Here is a 19,654-nt window from a genome sequence, read left to right as displayed (position 1 = left end):
TCCTGTGGACCCCAGGAGCGCATGGCTCACTGCACTTGAACACGCCCTCGGGCCTTCACTGATCCGCCTTTTGGATCCGCCCCCCTCGAGGGGGAAATGTGACTGAATGTCTGCTCTTCCCATTCTCACCAATCAGACTCGTCATCTTCCTTTCCACGAGGAGAAGCAAGTGACCGGGTGGAAAAGGGGGCCGAATGGTCTCTCCCAGGATTCCTATTTCCAGTGAAGTAGCAGAAGTCTTGTGTCTTTAGTTTGAGATGGAAATGGGAGATTAGGCACCGAGTAAAACAATGCCTTTCCCTAGGCAACCTGAATAGCTTCCTGTTACAGTTGAAGAGAATGTGGCTCAGAGAGGTTGAGTAACTTGCCCATGGTCACACCAGATGTGTGACCGTGTAGGACCAGCAAGTAGTGCAGCCAGAATTAAAAACCAGTCCCTAGAGTCCGCCTGACTGTAGAGACAAGCTCTTAATTTCTCCTCGGTTACCCCAGACAGAAAGGCAGACTCTGACCCCTCCGTGCTCTAACGCTCTCAAATTGCAGATGCCCATGATATTGGATCGTCAGTGTCCGTCTCTCACAGTGGCCTGGTTGTATTGTTGAGAACTTTACTGCTGAGAGCCCAGCGGGCAAAAGGGCTTGCCCAGAGCCACCAGCGAATTGGGGCAGAGAGCGGGCATCCACCAAGCACCTCGCGAAGAATTCTGCCTCACTGCTGGATGCTTTCAGCCTTGAGCTCGTGCTCCAAAGAGGACCACTGTCAACAGCAGAAGACCCAGTACAAACCAACTTGAGCAAAAAGGGGAATGTATTGCCCCACAAGACAGAGAGTCTGAAGGCAGGGCCCCAGGCACCCGGACGATGCCTCCTGGACTCCCCACGCCGTCTCCAGGGCCTGCCTTTCTCCTTGTTAGAGCCACTCTTGGCAAGGGCGACCGAAGATGACTACTGGGAGCTCTGCATGGGAATCCCTGCCAGCGGGTGCTCACAGCGGAAAGAGAAGCGTTTCTCTCCCCACCGGATTTCCGGGGAAAGCCTGGTTCTCACAACTTCTAATCTGTTGGAACTGAGTTCCGGATACACCTGTGGGGCTGATGCCAGGAGCGGCGACCCCTGAATCACATGGGCTGAGACAGTGAGGCGGTGGTTTCCCAAAACAAAAAGGAAACTGAGGCATGGTCCCCCGAAGAGGTGTGGGGAGGTGAAAAAGCAAGCTGTCAACACAGCCGGCAAGTTCAATATGTGGTCACTTGTGCGGATTTCTCTATTGCTAGCCCCCTCCACTCCCAGGCCACCCATATGGGGTGCCAGACACGGGGCCGAGGGGCCTGTGTACATCACCTCATTTCGTCCTCGGTGCACTTCTGTGATGTGAGGACCACCACGAACCCCCTTTTTGTGATGAGGCTCTCAAAGCTCAGGGAAGTTTTTTTTTTTTTAAGATTTTATTTATTTATTTGAGACAGAGAATGAGAGAGAGAGAGAGAGAGAGAGAGAGCACATGAGAGGGGGGAGGGTCAGAGGGAGAAGCAGACTCCCCGCTGAGCAGGGAGCCCGAGGCGGGACTCGATCCCGAGACTCCAGGATCATGACCTGAGCGGAAGGCAGTTGCTTAACCAACTGAGCCACCCAGGCGCCCCAGGGAAGTTCTATAACTAATTCAAGGTCACATGGATAGTAAGCGAAAGAACCCAAACCCAAACTCAGGAACGCCTTGACCTAATTCACACGCCATTCACCACTGAGTCTAGGGCACAGAAGGCAGCTAATCCCAGGGAAAGAAGACCCCCTGCAGTCTGCAGATAATATAAATCTCTCCCACCGCTCCCCCCTCCCCACCCCACTGTAGCCCAGAGAGCACAAATCCGTACTTGCACTGCCTATGATTTCTTTTTGGAAATTCTGGATTTCAGCTCCCCTCACAGACATTTCCTCCCTTGGAAAAGGCTGACCACCCACATGACAGGGCTGGTGTTGTAAGGGGACAGCTGTTTTGGGGTTGTCCACAGCCAGAGAGACATTTTATTTGTTTTTCAACTGAAAAGAAGGATATTCTTCCCCCAAGTTGCCCGGTTCCAAACTGGCTAAACCACTTTTGTTCAGATTTCCCGAGCAATTTCATCCCCGGGGTGGAAACAGAGCATGGAGTGATGTGGAGCAATAGGACCATTTTGGGACAGTTATGAGTGAGTGAAAACAGGAGGTTATAATGGATGTTGTCTCTCAAGCCTTAACTCCGGCGTTTGTAACCAAGAATTCTGTCCCTCAGGTTTTGGTGGTAGGAACATAATGCTGAGCAGTTGTCTGGAACTACTTCTAGATGTTCAGTAATTAGAAACAGTGACACTGACTCAGGGGCCCATCAGCTGGGTTACAGAGCACCAATTCACGTAAGAAAAAGAGGGGAAAATGTTGGAAACATGTAAAGATAAACATCGAACAAAAATTAACGAATATTTCATATATATTTTAAGAGTGACTTGCATTTCTCCTTTCAAAATTGCAATGGCAAACATTTGGTATACGTAAGTCCTAGAAGAGGAATGAGCTGGAACCAAGGATGAAAATTTTTCGGTAATGACGAGAAGGCAGAATCCCTTGCTGGGGGGCATGCAGTCAATGGAAGGAGACAGTGTGGTTTAGGAGTGAGTCAGGTGACACAGCTAGGAAGTTAATTTGTCTGCAAAAATGTATTTTGAAATGTGGTCCAGGATGGGATCAGACATGTTCCAATTTCCTCAAATAGCTTTAAAAGCTGGAAAACACCCAGCTATTGTCCATGACTTAGACATAGGGCTTCCTGGAGGCAGAGAAATGCTTTTTTGGAGTGTTCCTTCCAACTCAGTGATTTCTCAGGGCCTTTGCGTCTTATGATGGGTGCGGTAGCAAGGATCTGAACAGTAAGGGGCCTTCTGTTTCTCCAGGGAGTATTGCTGGTTGGAGTACTGGGGCTGGGGCCACAAAGACTGTCTATGCATTGAACTCTGGGGGTCCTGGGGAGGAGTCCCCCAAACCTTCCCCAGGTGGCTGACAAACGGCACCTTGTTCATACCCCTTCTTTGTCCCCAGGTGGTGGGGGGCTCACCAAAGCATGTGACCATTACCAGGGGGGCCGGAAGGACCAGGTGCCAAACTTGGACCTGGCTCTGAGGTTCAGCGTTAGGTGGGCCTTCTGAGAAGTTTGCTCATCCGACATGCACTGCATTTAGAGCAGACATTTACTCTATACAATATACATGCAATATACATAAAGTACTTTTCCATTTATGCAAAAATAACCATATACGGGTTTATATGGTGTATAGAAATGCATAGAAGAAAGACAGGAAGGACTCGCTGAGGTGCGGATGGCTACTTCTGGGAGCAGAGTGGGGTTGGAGGCTAAGTGTGCTTTTACTTCTTACTCTACTTCTCTATTTCCTTTCACAACGAGCATTCAGAGGCATTCATACATCACTTCTGAGATTCTTCGTGACATTCGTCATTTCTTTTATTAAATAAAAAAATGCATATGAATTTGTTTATTTTCTGTCTCTATGAGGACAGGGACTCTTGGGGGGATGTCATGGATGAGGGGCATCTATTTTTTTACTATTGTATCCCCAAAACAGTGTCTGGCACAGAGGAAGTGTTCAGCATGTATTTATTGACCCAGTGAAAGAACTATCGACAAAATAAAAAAAAAATTTGCAAAAATATGTATGTTCCAAATGCAGGGCTTATGCCTCTGGAACAGAGCTTGGCTTATGCTAAGTACTTAATATGCGAATTAATTAAATACTTTGGTATGTAAAGTTTGCTGCTTGCACTTAGAGATTTTAAAATCCAGACGCCCACACTTACAACCATGTTACAAAACAGATGATGCAAGATCTCCTGAAGAGGGATAAGCAAAGAGCAAAGGGGGTCAGTAAAGGGAACTATAGTTTCTGTCAGAGGTAATCAGAGCAGGCTTCACGGAGAAGGTGAGGTCGGGGAAGGATTTTGAAAGGTGATATAACAGTTTCTTGGGGCTGCCGTAACACATCACTAACAACCTTGGGGCTAGAAGTCCCTAATCAAGATGCTGGTAGGCTGTGCTTCCTCAAGATTCTCGATTACGTCCTTTTGCCATCGAAGGTAATATTCACAGGTTTTGGGGATTAGGAAATGAAGGTCTCTTTAGGAGGCGTGTTTTCTGCCCAGTAGAGATGGAGAGAACTCTAAGAAGTGGAGGAGAGAAGAAAGGTGCTCCTCGCTTCCTTACAGGTCTGTTTCTCGAAAGCACTCCCCGGTTGACCTTCTGCATGCGGTTCTCCCATTTAAATCTGCTCCCAGAGGACCCAACCTAAAATAAGAACAATTGAGAACTTTGTTTTGTTTTTAAAGATTTTATTTATTTATTTTAGAGAGAGAGAGAGAGTGCGAGCAGGGGGCGGAGCAGAGGGAGAGGGACAAGCAGACTCCCCACTGGACTCAGAGCCTGGCGTGGGACTCGATCCCACGACCCTGAGATCACAACCTGAGCCGAAATCAAGAGTCGGCCGCTTAACTGCCTGTGCCGCCCAGGTGCCCCTGTTTTGTTTTTAAATGTAGCAGTGGCCAGTGCGAGGCGTGAGATGGGGAGATCTTCTTGGCAGAACCACGTCTGATTCATTGGAGGACAGAACAGACCCAGGAAAACCACGTGGGGTCCCATCAGAGGAAGCAAGGACCTGAAGTAGGACGCAGGTGCAAAGAAGGAAGAACAGGCAAGAAAATCAGAGGCAGATCGGCCAGCGAGGCACTTAACTGGAGAGCGGCTGTGAGGGGGCGTGGAGGTTCTGAGCCACTGGCAGTGGTGGTCTTGACAGACAGGGCATACAGGGCAGGGCGAGGATGGGGGTGAGGGGACAGTGAGTTGGGGCTGCTGGTGGGGCCTCCTGGTACACGGGCAGTGAGAAGAGAGGCCCCCACAGTGGGAGGTCTCCCCGGGATGAGAGGGGAGGCTCAGGAAAGCATTTTGGGCAGAAGTAACCAGTGAAGGAGGTGAAGAAAGAGCAGGTGCAGCTGAGAAGCCCAAGGGAGAAGAGCATCAGATGCTGCAGTGCGGCCCCGGGAGACCCATGGGTGTGGGTCCGTATTGCTGGTCTGGTAGACTACGGATGGCTTGTCCCCGGCTGGAGCAGAACCTGGCTCCTCAACTCTGACCCCTCAACCACGCTCTCCTTTTCTCTGCCAACCCACACCCCCTGTTCCTTCCCTGGTGGGGGATGGGGTATGCAATTGGAAACCCAGATCACCATCCTTGGTCAGACCCCATAGAAGCCATAAATATATATTCATAGTGATAAAAATCCAGCCCAGTCACTACAAACTACAAGCCTGGAAGGTATTACTCTATTTTTTTTTTAAAGATTTATTTATTTATTTGAGAGAGAGAACACACAGAGGGAGAGAGAGAAGCAGGCTCCCCGCTGAGCAGGGAGCCCAATGTGGGACTCGATCCCAGGATCCTGGGATCATGACCTGGGCCGAAGGCAGATGCTTAACCCACTGAGCCACCCAGGCGCCCCCAGAATGTATCGCTTTAGTTTCCCATAGAAATATCACCACAACATGATAATTTATTGTTCTTTTTAGACTGGGTCATTTTGGTGAAATGACTCAGAGATACTACTTTCTTGTTCACTGATATTTATACAAAGATCTTTAAAATAAAATGTTCTTATTCTTTCCAAGCTGAAAATGTTGGCCTTTCTGCACCATCCGATGTATTTTCTCTTGCAGACAACTAAGGGCTTTGTGATATAACCTAGTTCCTACTTTTATGCCATCTCTTGGGATGCTCAGGGCCAAGTTTTGCAGCAGACTGCAGGGATACATTATGTTTGGTTTTCTGGTACAATCGTTCTTCCTATTGCTCACCCTCATTCACCCTAGCCTTCCTCCATACTAGCCCCTTGGTCTCCTTCTTTCTCTTAATAGTTTGATGGCTAACACTACCATTCATGACATGGCTTTTCAAATCCTTTCCAGAAATTGGCAAGATGTAGACACCAGACAGGGGGACAATCAAGGTAGACTTTGGTGCCATGATGGGCAGACGGTTGAGTTATTTGGGGCCATGGGCCTACTCCAGCCTTCTCATATCACACCACAGAGCCAAGGTCAAGATATAGATGTGGCTCATGGCACCAGGATTGTGCACCAAATCTGAGCCTCCCTGGCATTGTGCAGCACAGAGCAGGTGAAGGTGGCACGAGTCTCTCTGTCTCTCTTGTTCTCTCTCTCTCTCAAATCAAAAAATCTTAAAAAAAAAAAAAAAGGGCACCTGGGTGGCTCAGTCAGTTGAGCATCTGCCTTTGGCTCGGGTCATGATCCCAGGGTCCTGGGATTGAGAAAGTGGCATGAAGCCGCTATGCCAGCAAGATGAGCAGGGCAAGCCAATGGCTACCGTAAGTCCCTTCAGGCAAGACACACTGGCTTTGTAGAGAAAGACCACGCCATGGCCACCTCCCTGGATGTTCCTTATGTGGCTCAGGATCCGCAGAGAGGGATGTGGGAGACAGGTGAGGCTTTCTTTCTATTCTGTTAAGCAGCCTCCCCTGCACTGATGATGAAGCGGGAGTGAGCCTTTGGTGCTTCACTGGATGGCTGATTTGCTGCACAATTCCACCGGACTCCTGGGAACCGGAATGTGCTCAGGCCCCCAAGGGGCCACTCACCTTGCCCCCTGCTGTGTAGCCCGACGCTAGGGCTGGACAAATCCCCAGCAGCCTGGTCCCAGCACGCCAGCCACGAGGCCACCCTGAGTCCTGCCAAGAGCTGTGGGGAAGCCAGAGGTCTTCTCTGCTGGCTCCCTGGCATTGCTGTGGTCACTCCACCAGTCCAGCCACGCTAAGGCCCCTGGTGTCAGAAGGACAAAGGCAAAGGGGAATGGAGGACCTGGATCAGGGCTCTCCCAAGAGCCAGACCCGAGGGTTTTGAGGGTTAGCTACCTTGGTCTGTGCGGCTGGGAGGGCACCTCCTGGTGTAGGGGATTCCAAGTGAGAGCAATGTCCAAGGCTGAGCACAGGGACCCTCTTCAGGACGAGGCCTCTCGGGCCTGGGAGCTCCACCTTTTGGGCAAGGTTAGGCGACGCTTCCAGGCAGCCTTCTGCTTACTAACCTTCCCAGTGCCACCAGCTCTTAGCACCCAGAAGGGGAGCCACCCCTTGAGAAGTGGGTTTGGACCCCCCAGGAATTGCTGGGGGTTGAGTGGCTGCTAGAATTGTGGCAGAGGCCTCAGACACGTTCCTCCCAGAGGTCTGAGGTCAACCATGGGCATGGTTCGAACACCCAGGACAAAGAGGACACTGCAGTGCTCACTGGGTGGCTATCGAGAGAGCAGAAATGTGTCCTGGAATGATCTAGACCAGTGGCACCCGAATCTGCCTGTGCATCAAAGTCCTTATAAAATTATAAAAGCCTCTGAAAACCACGGAGGCCCGAGCGTTGGCCCTGATCTGTGGAATCACAGTCTCTGAGGGTAGCTGGATAGTTGTCTTTTTAAAGCTCCCCAGGTGATGCTCATGTGCAGGCAAGGTCAAGTCCAAGATGCTGACTCCATATCTGGGCGATTGGCCCAGAAGAGTGACTCACCGGGGCTGGCCGAGCCGGGCCCGGGACCCACGTCTTCTAGCCCCTGGACCAGGCTTGCATCATCCCGTGACTGTCATGCTGTCCCAGCTGAGGCCTGCCCACCCCACCCCATGGCGCCCTCGGGGCCTTCCTGACCCCACGTGGCCACACGGTCATGCTGTGCCTGCACTTTAATCTGCTTTTTAGGAAAGAAGAAAATTTTACTTGTCTCAACAAATCAAACTCTAAGTTATGGTCCAGAACAAGGATTGTGGGTGGGCCCCACAAGGCTTGGAGAGGCATAAAAATGGGATCTCTTCCAGAGTGCGACGCATCAGAATATAGTGGAGAAGGGATCATGCCAATCAGCTTTGGAATCAGTTTTTGAATCTGAGCTTTGAATCCCGGCCTCGCTGGGCTTCAGTTTCATGAAGTGTAAAACGAGGCTCAAAGGAGGACGTGTGATCGCACGAGGCAACGTGTGTATGTGGGAGCACCTGCCTTACTAGGTGGATGACGTCAGAATAGGCTGGGTTTGCTGCTCTAACAGACCTCAAGATCTCAGCACGGAAAGCAGGGCTGTATTTCTCCCACATACCACAGGCTCAGGCGAGGGGTGGTGGAAGGTGGAGCGACCCAAGCTGATAGGCTCCACATCAGGCTTCGGGGTTCACATGGAAGATCACATGCCGGCTCTCAAATGTTTTCCAGAAGTAAGTGCATCATTCCATCGACATTCCATTGGCCAAAGCAAGTTGCAAGAATGTATCTAAGTTTGAAGGAGCTGCTCTCCAGAAGGGAAGAGAATCGGAAGCCTTAGAGAGCACTAGTCATGCCCACTGCCGTGTGTAAGGTCTGGTTAATGTCCAGGTGGCGCAAGAGCCATCACCCAAGACAAGGGCCCAGCTTCCTGGGCTCCCCTCCCAGGCTGAATCTCGTGCCTCGAAGCGCGCAGCTGCCAATGGCTTGCTTTCTACTGCATGAACTCTCCCGTCTGACTCATACACCCCTCCTCTAGTTGAAGACTGAAAAGAAACATTTCCAATGGTTACAAAAATGTCAGAGCAAACAGAAGGAGATTCCACTGCCCGGCCTTCTGGCTCAGGGATGGCTCCTTCTGCCAGGGCTCATAATGCCTGTCGTACTTCTAAGTGGCTTGCGCTTGTCAGCAATCCTATTGCCTCGGTAGACAATGGAGTTTGAGGTATGACTTACAAAAGATACATCACTTTTCAATACATGCTTTTGACGTGATGGCGTCCGTTTATGTTATGGGTCCCCGAGCAGGTGGCGCGTGGACGTCCACAGTCAGTCAACCTCCTCTAGAAGAATCCTTACCATTCTCACTGGCAGAGCCCCGGATTCGGGGGCTGTCCTGGCTCTGCAGAGAGCAGCAGGTCCACCGAAACCCCCATCCATTCACAGGAAATCAGAACACTCGGGGCGCCTGGGTGGCTCAGTGGGTTAAGCGTCTGGCTTCGGCCCAGGTCATGATCCCAGGGTCCTGGGATGGAGTCCTGCATCGGGCTTTTTAGTGACCGATTAGATATGCGTCTTACATTCAGCTTTCCTTCTGGATTTCAGGACTCAGCGGTGAGTCAGACCACTCCTTGCTCTTCCTGGAGCTGCTGTTCGGGGGAAGGAACAGAAAGACAAACAAGGAAGCCCAGAGGTAAGGCATTCTATCTCAGGCAGAGCACATGAGAAAGAAAAGCGTACGGAGGAGGGGGTTGCCTGGGTTAGGGAGGAGAAAGCTATTCCAGAGGGGCCCAGGAAGACTTTTCTGAAAAGGAGACAACTAATCCAAGGAGTGAATGAAGAGAAAGTGCTGGTGATGCGATACGGCTGAGTGGCCCATTGAGAGGGTGTGTGTGTGTGTGTGTGTGTGTGTGTGTGTGTGTGTGTGTGTGTGTGTGTGTATGCTCCTGTGTCCATGAGTAACAATGTCCAGGGCAGGGCAGGTTATAGGCCATCCTGTTTTGTGCAGATTGGTACATACATGGGACGTGTAGTTCAGTCTGCAGTACAGAGGGAGGTAAGAGCAAGTGTCAAGGCCCTGAGGCAGGTATAGTTTGGTCTGTTTGAAGAGCAGCAAGAAGGTAAGTGTGACCTGGTGACCTGCTGAGCTAGGGGAGGAGAGGGAAGGGATGATGGGCCCCATCGAGACAGGCCTTGTTGTCCACAGGAAGGGTCAAATTCTGATGCCCCCAAAATGTAGCCCCCTTTCAAGGCTCACACTGCCTTTCACCGTGCACGGCACAGCTCCACTGCAGAGAGGGGCGCGGTGCCATAATCACTGTACCTGGGGGTCCAGTGTACCTGGGGGTACAGTACAGGCTCCGGGGTCCAGGCTCTGTGATGACACAGGCTCACTGTGTCCCAAGGGAGTTTGGCATCACTTAGCAGCAGGCCTGGGAAGCAGGTAGAGACTCCTTTCCACCCTGCTCGCTTCTATCCACCCATTCCGTCACCCATCCTTACAATGCTCGGGGTTGTGACTCTATTTTACTCCTGGGAAGTTTCCAGGGCTCTTACGGAGCCCCAGTAAGAGCCAGAGTGGTCTGAGAGAAAGACAGGAGCCCCTCCGTCTTTGGAATGGATTGTGCCACCCCAGAACTCCGTGAGTGGGGTACCCTGGGAGCTTCCAGCAGAAGGTCCTGCTGGCCAGCCCTGAGGTGGAACAGGGGTTCAGAAAGCACACCCGTTCTCGCCCAGCTCATCCACAACCGCCATCTCCTCACCGTACTCCGTAACCCTGGTAATTGTTTTGCTTGGCACTCCAGGGTAGCAGGTCACGTTAGATTCTTCTCTTTCAAATATTCTCCTGACATCAAAGTGGAAGGGATGTAAGGTAAGAAGAAATAAATTGGGGAGGATTCTGCATGTTTCCCAACTGCTTTCATGTCTGGGATGTGCAGGAATGCTGGGGTGGGCACAGAATCTGTTATCTCCCCCAGTTCAAGGAAGGCTGGTGGGTGGGAGTGTGGTGTCCAAATGCAGAAATGATCTGGACAGATAGCAGGGCAGTGGGCTGCATGAAAGCAAGAGTCAAGGGCAAGATTTTTCAAATTGAGATATCGCGGTGGATAACTCAGGGCTGAGCCTGAGCCATAAAACAGGCGGACTGGTGGGGGTGTGGCCCAGCGGTGGGAGGGATGCAGAGTGACCAGGGGTGACTGTGGAGAGGGTCATTGCTTCTGTGTGACCTTGGGGGGGGGACACAGCCCCTGCTGGAGCCCCCATTTTCCCACCTGGACATGACATCTTTAAGCATGTGATTCCTTGTCTCAGGTCTGGCTGAACACTTCTGACTTGGGGACAATTTATTCTCTTCTGAAAAGGCAAAAGGTGAACTGAAGAACTAAGAGTGATTTCAGGATTAAACAGGGGTTCCCTGGAGGATGCCCTAGAAGGTGGAAAGGGTCAGGTGGCAGCAAGAACCATCACCGCGCTCAGAGGAGGAAATTTTTAGGGGACGGCGAGATTAGTACTGGTGGAAAGAAGGCTGGTGAACTGCTGGATCATGACATTTGGAGGGTTGGGAGAGTTTCGTTCGTGTCTGTTCCTGAAGGAGCCCATTAGAGCATGGGCACATAGGGCTCAATCACAGTACAACTGTGATTTTTAAAAATTTCTCCCTGCCTCCCCCTCCTTTTAAGTGAAATTTACATCCTTCTTCCTTATAGTGCAACTTGGCCGTACACCTCAAAAACCTTCAAAACGGGGGCGCCTGGGTGGCTCGGGGCGTTAAGCCTCGGACTCTTGGTTTTGGCTCAGGTCATGATGTTGAGGCTGTCATGGGATCAAGCTGCGGGTCTGGCTCTGAGCTCAGCATGGAGTCTGCCTCAGATTCTCTCTCCCTCTCCCTCCCGTTTACTCTCTCCCTCTCTCTCAAATAAATACACAAAATCTTAAAACAAAACAAAACACGGAACTTCCAAATGGTCAAACCCCTTCACCCAGAAGTTGTAGTCCAAAGAAATAATCAGGGCTAACAGCTACCATTAACCGAGTTTTCTGTGCCAGGCGTGGCCCAAATGATTTCAAGATATTATTTGGATTTTGTTCTCCACAATAACCTATACAGAAGATATTATTATCACCATGCAATGTGTGAGGAAAATGAGGCGTAGGAAAATTTAGTGGATTTATAAATTTAGTAAAGGTATCATGAACAAGAAGTAAAGTCAGGATTTGAACCCACGTCTGAGTGATCCCAAAGCCTATTTCCAGCCTTAACAATCTTCTCCGTCTTTAGGAACAAATACAGTGATTTATGTATAGGGATTGATTAAACTAATTATGGCTCATACATCACAGACGTATGAGAAAGACACAAAAAGTGATGTACAACATTTTGCCATGGAAAACTATTTATATTATATTAAGTAAAAAAATAGGTCATGAATCATTGTGTACAACGTGAGCCTGATTTTATGAAAAAGCATGACAGCAGTTAGGTGCTAATGAAATAAAATGTTCATATTTGTTATGTGTTGATATGGAATTGTGGGTGATTTTTTTTTTCTAATTAATGCTTTCTGTAGTCTCAACGTTTTCTTAAAAGAAAGGGTGTGGCTTCGGGCGCCTGGGTGGCTCAGATGGTTAAGCGTCTGCCTTCCGCTCAGGCCACGATCCCAGAGTCCTGGGATCGAGTCCGGCATCGGACTCCCTGCTCCTTGGGAGCCGGCTTCTCCCTCTGCTTCTCTCTCTCTCTGTCTCTCATGAATAAATAAAATCTTTTAAAAAAAGGGGTGTGGCTTCTTTTAACCAGAAAAAGGTAAGAAATATCACAAAACAGTTTTTTTAAATTTTTGTTTATTTTTTTAAAGATTTTATTTATTTATTTGACAGAGAGAGAGAGAGACAGCGAGAGAGGGAACACAGGCAGGGGGAGTGGGAGAGGGAGAAGCAGGCTTCCCCCCGCCCCCCCTGAGCAGGGAGCTCAATGCGGGGCTCCATCCCAGGACCTTGAGATCATGACCTGAGCCAAAGGCAGTTGTTTAACCAGCTGAGCCACCCAGGCGCCCCACAAAACAGTTTTTAAAAAGATTTTATTTATTTATTTGAGATGGAGAGAGCACGTGTGAGCCAGAGAGCAGAAGCAGGGGAGCAGAGGGAGAGGGAGAAGCAGGCTCCCCACTGAGCAGGGAGCCAGATGTGGGGCTCGATTCCGGGACCCCGGGATCGTGCCCTGAGCCGAAGGCAGATGCTTAACCGACTGAGCCACCCAGGGGCCCCGAAACAGTTTGCTTTTTATTATAAAATTAATACCTGATCGGTATTGAAATTTTGGAAACTATCTAAAAGTAGAAGGAAGGAAATAGTTATTCTAATCTCCCTACTTAGCTGTCCAGGGACAACTGTTTGGGTGTATTTCCTTCCTGCGCATGGTCCGTTTATTGGTGTATTTTACACAGTCCCGCGCAGGTTTAAATAGGAGCTCTGCGGTTTCAGTGGCCACTGGGGGCAAGAAAATTTTATTTCTTGTTTAACTGTCTTCCTCACTTGACTGTACCGACTGTGAGGGCAGAGATGTTTATTTTTGTGTTCTTTATTGTATTTGCAGTTCATGGCTCAGTGCCTGGCGCTTTATAGATGCTCGGTAAATACTTGCTGAATGACTAAGTGGTGGGGGGAGGGAGGGCGTGGCTCGTGAGTTTTGCATACATTCCGGCAGAAGTTGTGCTTTGCAAGAGTTAGGAGAGAAAGTCCCTGAGGTGGGGCAGGCAAGATGGGGGGCCATGGGGGCGGATCTTAATGCTCATGGTTAGAAATTGAGATTTGACATATAAGGCCACTGGGACTCGCTCTGGCCTTCCAAGCGGGGATGTTACATGATCAAAACCAGGGAACGGAAACGTGACTCTGGCAGCTTCGAGGGAGGGTGGGAGCCGCAGAGGGAAGGGGTTGGAGGCAGGGAGGCCGGAGGCTGCCCTCAAAACTTCCTAGTTCTCGAGCGCCGCCGATCTCTGCCTGGGGCTTAGGGGGTTTAGGCTGGGCTGTGAGCGCGCACACGGACAGGAAAGGGTCACTCGGGGCTCTGCTTCCAGGGCCCCGGGAAAGGAATGAGCAGCGGCAGAGACAATGCAGGAGGGCGGGGCTCAGGGTTTGGGAGGCCCGGGTGCCAGCCGCCTAGTGAAACTGCCATTATAGCAGCACCCCGATCCCCCCACCTCTTTTGGCTTCTTGGTTGCCTGGGTGTACAGAGGAACAAATTTGTGGTGTGGACGAATTCCAGGCCAGTCATCCATCATCCGCAATGAATACTAAGCACTCATCACACACTCGGCAGCCTCACCCTTTCCAAGAGAGAGTTCTGGAAGCAGTCCAGGGGTCTGCCCAAGGTGACTTGCCAGATTCTCCCTTGAACTTTGCTCCCTCCCTTGCTCCGTTCCCCTGTTTTCTTTTAATTCAGAAAAAGCAACAACAAACAGTTCCCAGCCCCCTCCCTCCGCCCGGCCTCGTCCCCTCCTGCGGTTTGGCAGGGAAAGCGCCTTGGCGGTCCCAGAGATTATCTAACGCCGCGAGCTACGGGCTGAGCGGTCGGGGCGGGGCCGCGCGCCCCCGGGAGAGCCGAGTCCCGCCCGCCCCGGGTCCCTGCGCGCGGGGCGCAGTGTGCGTGTGTGTGTGTGGGGGGGAGCAGAGCGCAGGCGGCCGGCTCGGCCCCTCCACCCGAACAGCCCCCCCCTTCTTCAAGCCTCAGTTTCCTGCTCCGTCAAACAGGCGTGGGGGACCCCGCCCTCCTCACGGGTTTGCTGTCAAACTCCGAATGCGGGAAGCGTGAGGAGTACTTGCCGTGTGTATTACGCAAGGACTAGCATTAAATAGTATTGATTATTAGTAGGAGTGCAATTTCCTGCTCAACCATTCTTGTCACCCTGTGCCGCCTTGTCCTCACAATGGGCTTGCACGTTCCCACGCCTTTGAAGGTTGTGGGATACCGTTTTCCCCTGATTATTTGCTCAGGATTTGGGACCAACAAAAATCAAAATATTTCGTGTTTTCAAAAGCAGCAACATACAAAACACAATAAAACCCACAAAAGTAGAAATCCTTGCCTAAGAGGCTTATAACATTTCACTCGACAGACAGGGCAGTGGTAAAATGGAGATCTAATACCAAGGAAGGGGATTGAGTGCAAAGTGCTGGAAGGCAAAGCCACTTTCAGGAGCCCATGACCATTTTCTTGGAGCGTGGCATTCCATGCCACACAGGTGTGACTCAACGGCACAGCTGCCTGGGTCTTCTACCGCCATGGCCCCAGGCTCCCACCACACCTGTGCCTATATTGGCGCACCCAGGGCACTGTCCTGAAATCTCTGCTTTCTGTGGCTGGCTCCCCCAGCAGTCTGTGGGCTGCCCAAGGGCAAGGTGCACAGCAACCTTGGGGCCCCCCTTCGCAGCCTCGCTGGGAGCCCCACACCTGGCCTGTAGTTGCAGAAAGGGTGGGTGGGCGTGGCCGGCTGCTACGGTGGTGAGGGGGGCGCACTGTGGAAGTGGGTGGGAGGAGAGGCTCTTTGACCTAAAACCATCCCCTATTCTCTCCTTTCTCCTCTCCTTTCCACACGCAGGAGGGCTGGTAGGTCCCAGGAGCTTCAGGTAAGTACAGTGAAGGTGAGATTTTTGTTACTGTGATCCACTTAAAAGGAAACAAGATCTAATTGTTGTCAGGCTTATCTTGTGATCCATTTGGGTGACTTCATTTTGGAAGTAACTTGCGAGAATTTACAAAATATGTTTCCAGTCCCTCTCCTGCGTGGCTGATGGTCACCCCTGAGGACTCTAAAGGGAGTCTGGGAAATCTATCGGATGATCACGCCCAAAGGATCAGTCTTAACAGACAGAATAGGGAACCCCCCCCCCGCCCCCAGCATCAGTAGCTGGAAAATCCAAGGGAGGTCACTCCCAGCAGCTGAGTTTACTCACCTGAAAGACCCAAACTACTGTGTCTGGTCTTTGTGCATCTCTCCAGGTGAGGGAAAAGATGAACTTCTGCAATTTCCCATTGGGAGCTTTCCTGAGGGGACATGCCAAGTCTGAGGCCTGGTGCTCTGCTTTGCTGATGACTGACAGCTGGTTAGGTAGGGGAGACTGTGCAGCCCTCCCTCTCCTGGGGCTGGAGGGAGGCATATCTGATGACAGACGTGCACGGAGCTGGAACATGGATTTTTCCAGTACATGTGTTCCAGGTCAATTTGTTAAATATAAGTATCACTCTGAAGTAACACAAACTTGGAATAAACCATTACACATTTCTTCTTTAACTTTGCAATACAGGGAATCAGTTCCTATCAAATCTACACTCTATTTTTTTTTATTAAGGAAAGATGTTGTTCTTTCTGAAGGTAATACGTCCATCCTAGATCTCGCTACTCAAACATTAAGGCTTGTTAACCTCACATGACCCACGTCACCTGCAAAGTTGTGCAATGACGCAAAAGCTCACCTACAGGAAGCCTGAACACAGGACTTCATCTGGCTTTGTCTTTTGGAGGCTGCAATAGTTTGGGGGGGTGGTCCATGGTGGAGTTAGCAGTGGTCTGGGGCGTGCCCTAGGCTCTCGGGCCTCTGCCAGGCCACCTGAAGAGGAGAAGCAGATCACAGGGCAAGGGCCATCTGCCCCTGGAAGGGACGGTGAGACCCCAAGTTCCTTAAGAGGAATAGGGTTTGAAAAAGAAACACAAACATCAGGAAAACATCAGTGCCCGTGGGTACCTCGAGGCACCAAGTCTTGGAGTATCCATGAGTAGATTTAGCTGCACCAGTGGCCGTGGTGGGAGGGCAGATCCAGTGTCCTAGCTGGCGTCTGGAGAGGGACCCCGTCCAGTGCCCCACACAGCAGATGAGGGCCCGCTGGGCTCCTGCAGCTCCCTGGGACCAGTCTTCCTACAGTCCTCCCAGAGCAAGCGGAAACATTTGGGTTGGAGTCGGCTCTGAGGCTGAAGTATCGTGGCCTGTGGGAGTGAGAGGCTTGGCTTATGTGGGGTACTTTGGGGCCACACTCTAAATTAGAGGAACAACTGAGACCAGCTTGTGAATGGAAATAATTACTGGGAGCTGCCTCAGAAGTTACTCAATGAACCTGGAGGGAAAAAAATCGGTCCTGGGCAAGAATGTTCAGCATATCATGGACCAGACATAAGGGTTTTGGGTTTTTTTGTGGGGTTTTTTTTTTAATAAGCAAGATTTATTTGAAAAAATATTACAGCATTTAAAGACTACATAAAGTCTCAATTTCCACTCCTGCAGTGGTAGATTTGCTAGAACACATAAGACAAGAGGGCTTCTTTTAGGGGTTGTTGAAGACATTTCCCAGGAACTGTAGCCTGTTTGGCTCTGAACGCATGACTTGGAAAGAACCATGGCAACCTAGAAAGTTTCACTTGTCCCGTTTCTGATTCCAGGCTGGGCGCTGACAGATTTTATGTGTGAGTGGAGAAGGTCGTAAACCCCGAGTGACTACCCCACCCCTGCCCCCACGCTCTCTGGAGCAGTGGGGAGACTGACTTGTGCGTGTGGTTCCTGCTTGCAGACCAGATGTGAGTGTCAGCTCCGGGAGGGAGAGGACTGGGGACGGCCCAGGTCTGAAGGGGAAACACACACACATGCATGCACAGGACCTCCTGATTCGGAACCCACGATCGATCGGGCAGAAGCGTTCCAACGTGAAACCCATTCCCGCTGAAAAAAGGAAAAGGAAATGCAGGGTGGATGGCGAGAACAAAATTGTTGTAAGAATTGCTCGAACTACTTGAGAACAAGTAAGGTTCGAGGCCTTTTAAAGGTATTTGCATAAAATAAGTGTGTTGGTTACACTGATTAAAAAAAATTTTTTTTCAAGATTTATTTATTTATTTGAGAGAGAAAGAGAGAGAGAGAGAGAGAGAAAGTGCGGGGATAGGGTCAGAGAGAGAATCTGAAGCAGACTCGGCCTGAGTGTGGGCCCCACGCGGGGCTTGATCTTACAACCTCAAGATCATGACCTGAGCTGAAACCAAGGGTGGGTTGCTCAGCCAACTGAGCCACCCATGAGCCCCCCCAAACCCATTCAAAAATTTAAAGTACCTCCTGCAATGACTTGAGTTGTCAACACATCTAGATGAGGAATTCTAGAAAAGTGATTTTCTGGATAATCAGTTTATGAAAATTCAAACAAGTTGAGTCCCCTCCCTCCTGGGTCATTACTCTGGAGGTTTTGTGGCAGTGGGCTGACCTATGACCCACAGACTCAGTGACCTGTCCCATAGGACAGCAGTGCCCAGAGTCACTGAGCCTTCCCTCTCAGCCTCCCCTGTTCTCTGCTGTCCTAACTGCCTAAATTCTCTGCTTTTTTCCTTCACGATTGTATGGTCTGTGCCTCAGTGTCCTCATCTGCAAAAGGAGGAAATGACAGTCCTTCCCTGGTTTGGTTGTTAGATGGATTAGCTAAGTCATATATGGGAAGCAATTGGAATAGGGCCAGTCATGTAGTAAGTGCCCAGTAAATACTAGCCCTTGATGTTGTTTGGTACTATTACTATTCTATCTGTCTCCCCCTGTTCTTCCTGACTTGGATGTTGGCACAGTTTCACTTTTATAGGCACTGATAGTCAATGGGAGTCCCACTTTCTTTTGGTTAGCAAAAATAACTGAATCTCAGCAAATTTCCTGCTTTGGGCTATTTTTGGATATTTTCATTGCTGCGGATGCCTGAAGGACTCTTTGATTACTTCTGCGTTTGTGGCTTTTTGGGGGGCAGTGGAATTGAATTAAATTGAATGGAGATATTAAGTGTCCAAATGCTGAATAAGGAAAGTGCCTCTGGATTTGAAAATAATAAAAGTGTATTTCATTAACAATTTTAATAGCTTGAACTTTCCAGTAATTCACTTTTGCCTTATTTCTAATTAGTCTGAGTTAGTGAGGCATTTTATATGTGCTGAGGGCATATTCTCTATATGTTTGCATATACTGTCCAACTTGGGGTTTATATCAGTAAAGGGGAATAGGAAGGTTTATATTTACAGTCAAATTACTACTATGAATTTTGTGTGGGGAAGACCTACTTGGAGGTTGTCTACTTTCTGCATCTTGTCTTTATTGCCAGTCTGTCTGTGCAGAGAGCAGGTGGTTCCCTTTTGGAAGGTTTCTGTCACAAAATTCTTTATTTGTTTATTAACGGACTCGTTTATTCATTCATGAAGCATGCATTCATTGATGGCTCACTCTGGGCATTGTGGAAACAGCAACAAGCAAAATAGCCCCTAATCTATGGACCTTACTTGCTGGTAGTGGAAACAAAAAAATCAAGCCATAAATAACCGAGTAATAAATCTGATGGTGATAAATGCTATGCAGACCAGGTGAGCATGTGCAGAGTGAAGATGGGAGCAGAGGGTGCTTGTTTATCTAGAGAGGTCCAGGGACACCTTTGATAAAGCAGTAATTGAACACAAACCTAAAGAAGTGAAGGCATGAGGCATGTAGGTATCCAGGGAATGAGCAGGGCAGGCAGAAGGGAAGGAAGTGCAAAGGCCCTGAGGTGAGAGAACATACTGAAGGAACTAAGATGCTCTGATTTTAAAGAGGTGGAGAGGAATTTGAGATATGTACAAGGTCATAGTTAAGCTGGTTTGAAACTCAGATTTGGAATAATGAATGTTCCAGATGACAATAAATCACATATTTATATTTATGTTTTCAGATATGCCAGGATGAGAAGGTTTTATCTCATTTGTCACCTCCACTGAATTTGAAGTGGCTGTTTGGAGCTTGCTGTGGAGCAGGAATTGGGATGGCTGTGGTCAGTTGTGTCGTCCACGGGAGTGAGTGTATGCTTGTGGGGTCGGGTGGGATGGTACGGAGGCCTCATATTTGCCATCCTGGAAGTAGAGTGGCTTGAGGAGAATGTACATCCAGGTTTCTAAAAGATCTCCTTGTTAGTGGACACTGGAACAAGACCTGGGAGAGATAAGCACCCATAGTCACCCCTGCCTTTTCAGCCCTGACCATCCCCCCCCCGACCTCGATCTGACCCCCTCACATACCTTCACCCTGCTTGTTGACAGAGTGAAGAGGGCAGAGGAAGGTC

General features: G+C 49.8%; 1 long non-coding RNA gene across 1 annotated transcript; it reads left to right on the top strand.

Annotated features, from left to right (window-relative positions):
- The first annotated feature begins 8,496 nt into the window (after positions 1–8,496).
- Positions 8,497–19,389, top strand: LOC141371054 (uncharacterized). The gene is made up of 3 exons (XR_012375670.1): positions 8,497–8,785; positions 9,166–9,253; positions 19,268–19,389. It is a non-coding gene; the product is annotated as an uncharacterized lncRNA (long non-coding RNA).
- The last annotated feature ends 265 nt before the right edge of the window (positions 19,390–19,654 follow it).

The sequence above is a fragment of the Callorhinus ursinus genome, unplaced genomic scaffold (assembly GCF_003265705.2).
Source record: "Callorhinus ursinus isolate GAN/ISIS: 27379988/994484 unplaced genomic scaffold, GSC_fseal_2.0 scaffold54, whole genome shotgun sequence".
Classification (NCBI taxonomy): Eukaryota; Metazoa; Chordata; class Mammalia; order Carnivora; family Otariidae; genus Callorhinus; species Callorhinus ursinus.
This window is presented reverse-complemented; position numbering and strand designations above follow the sequence as displayed.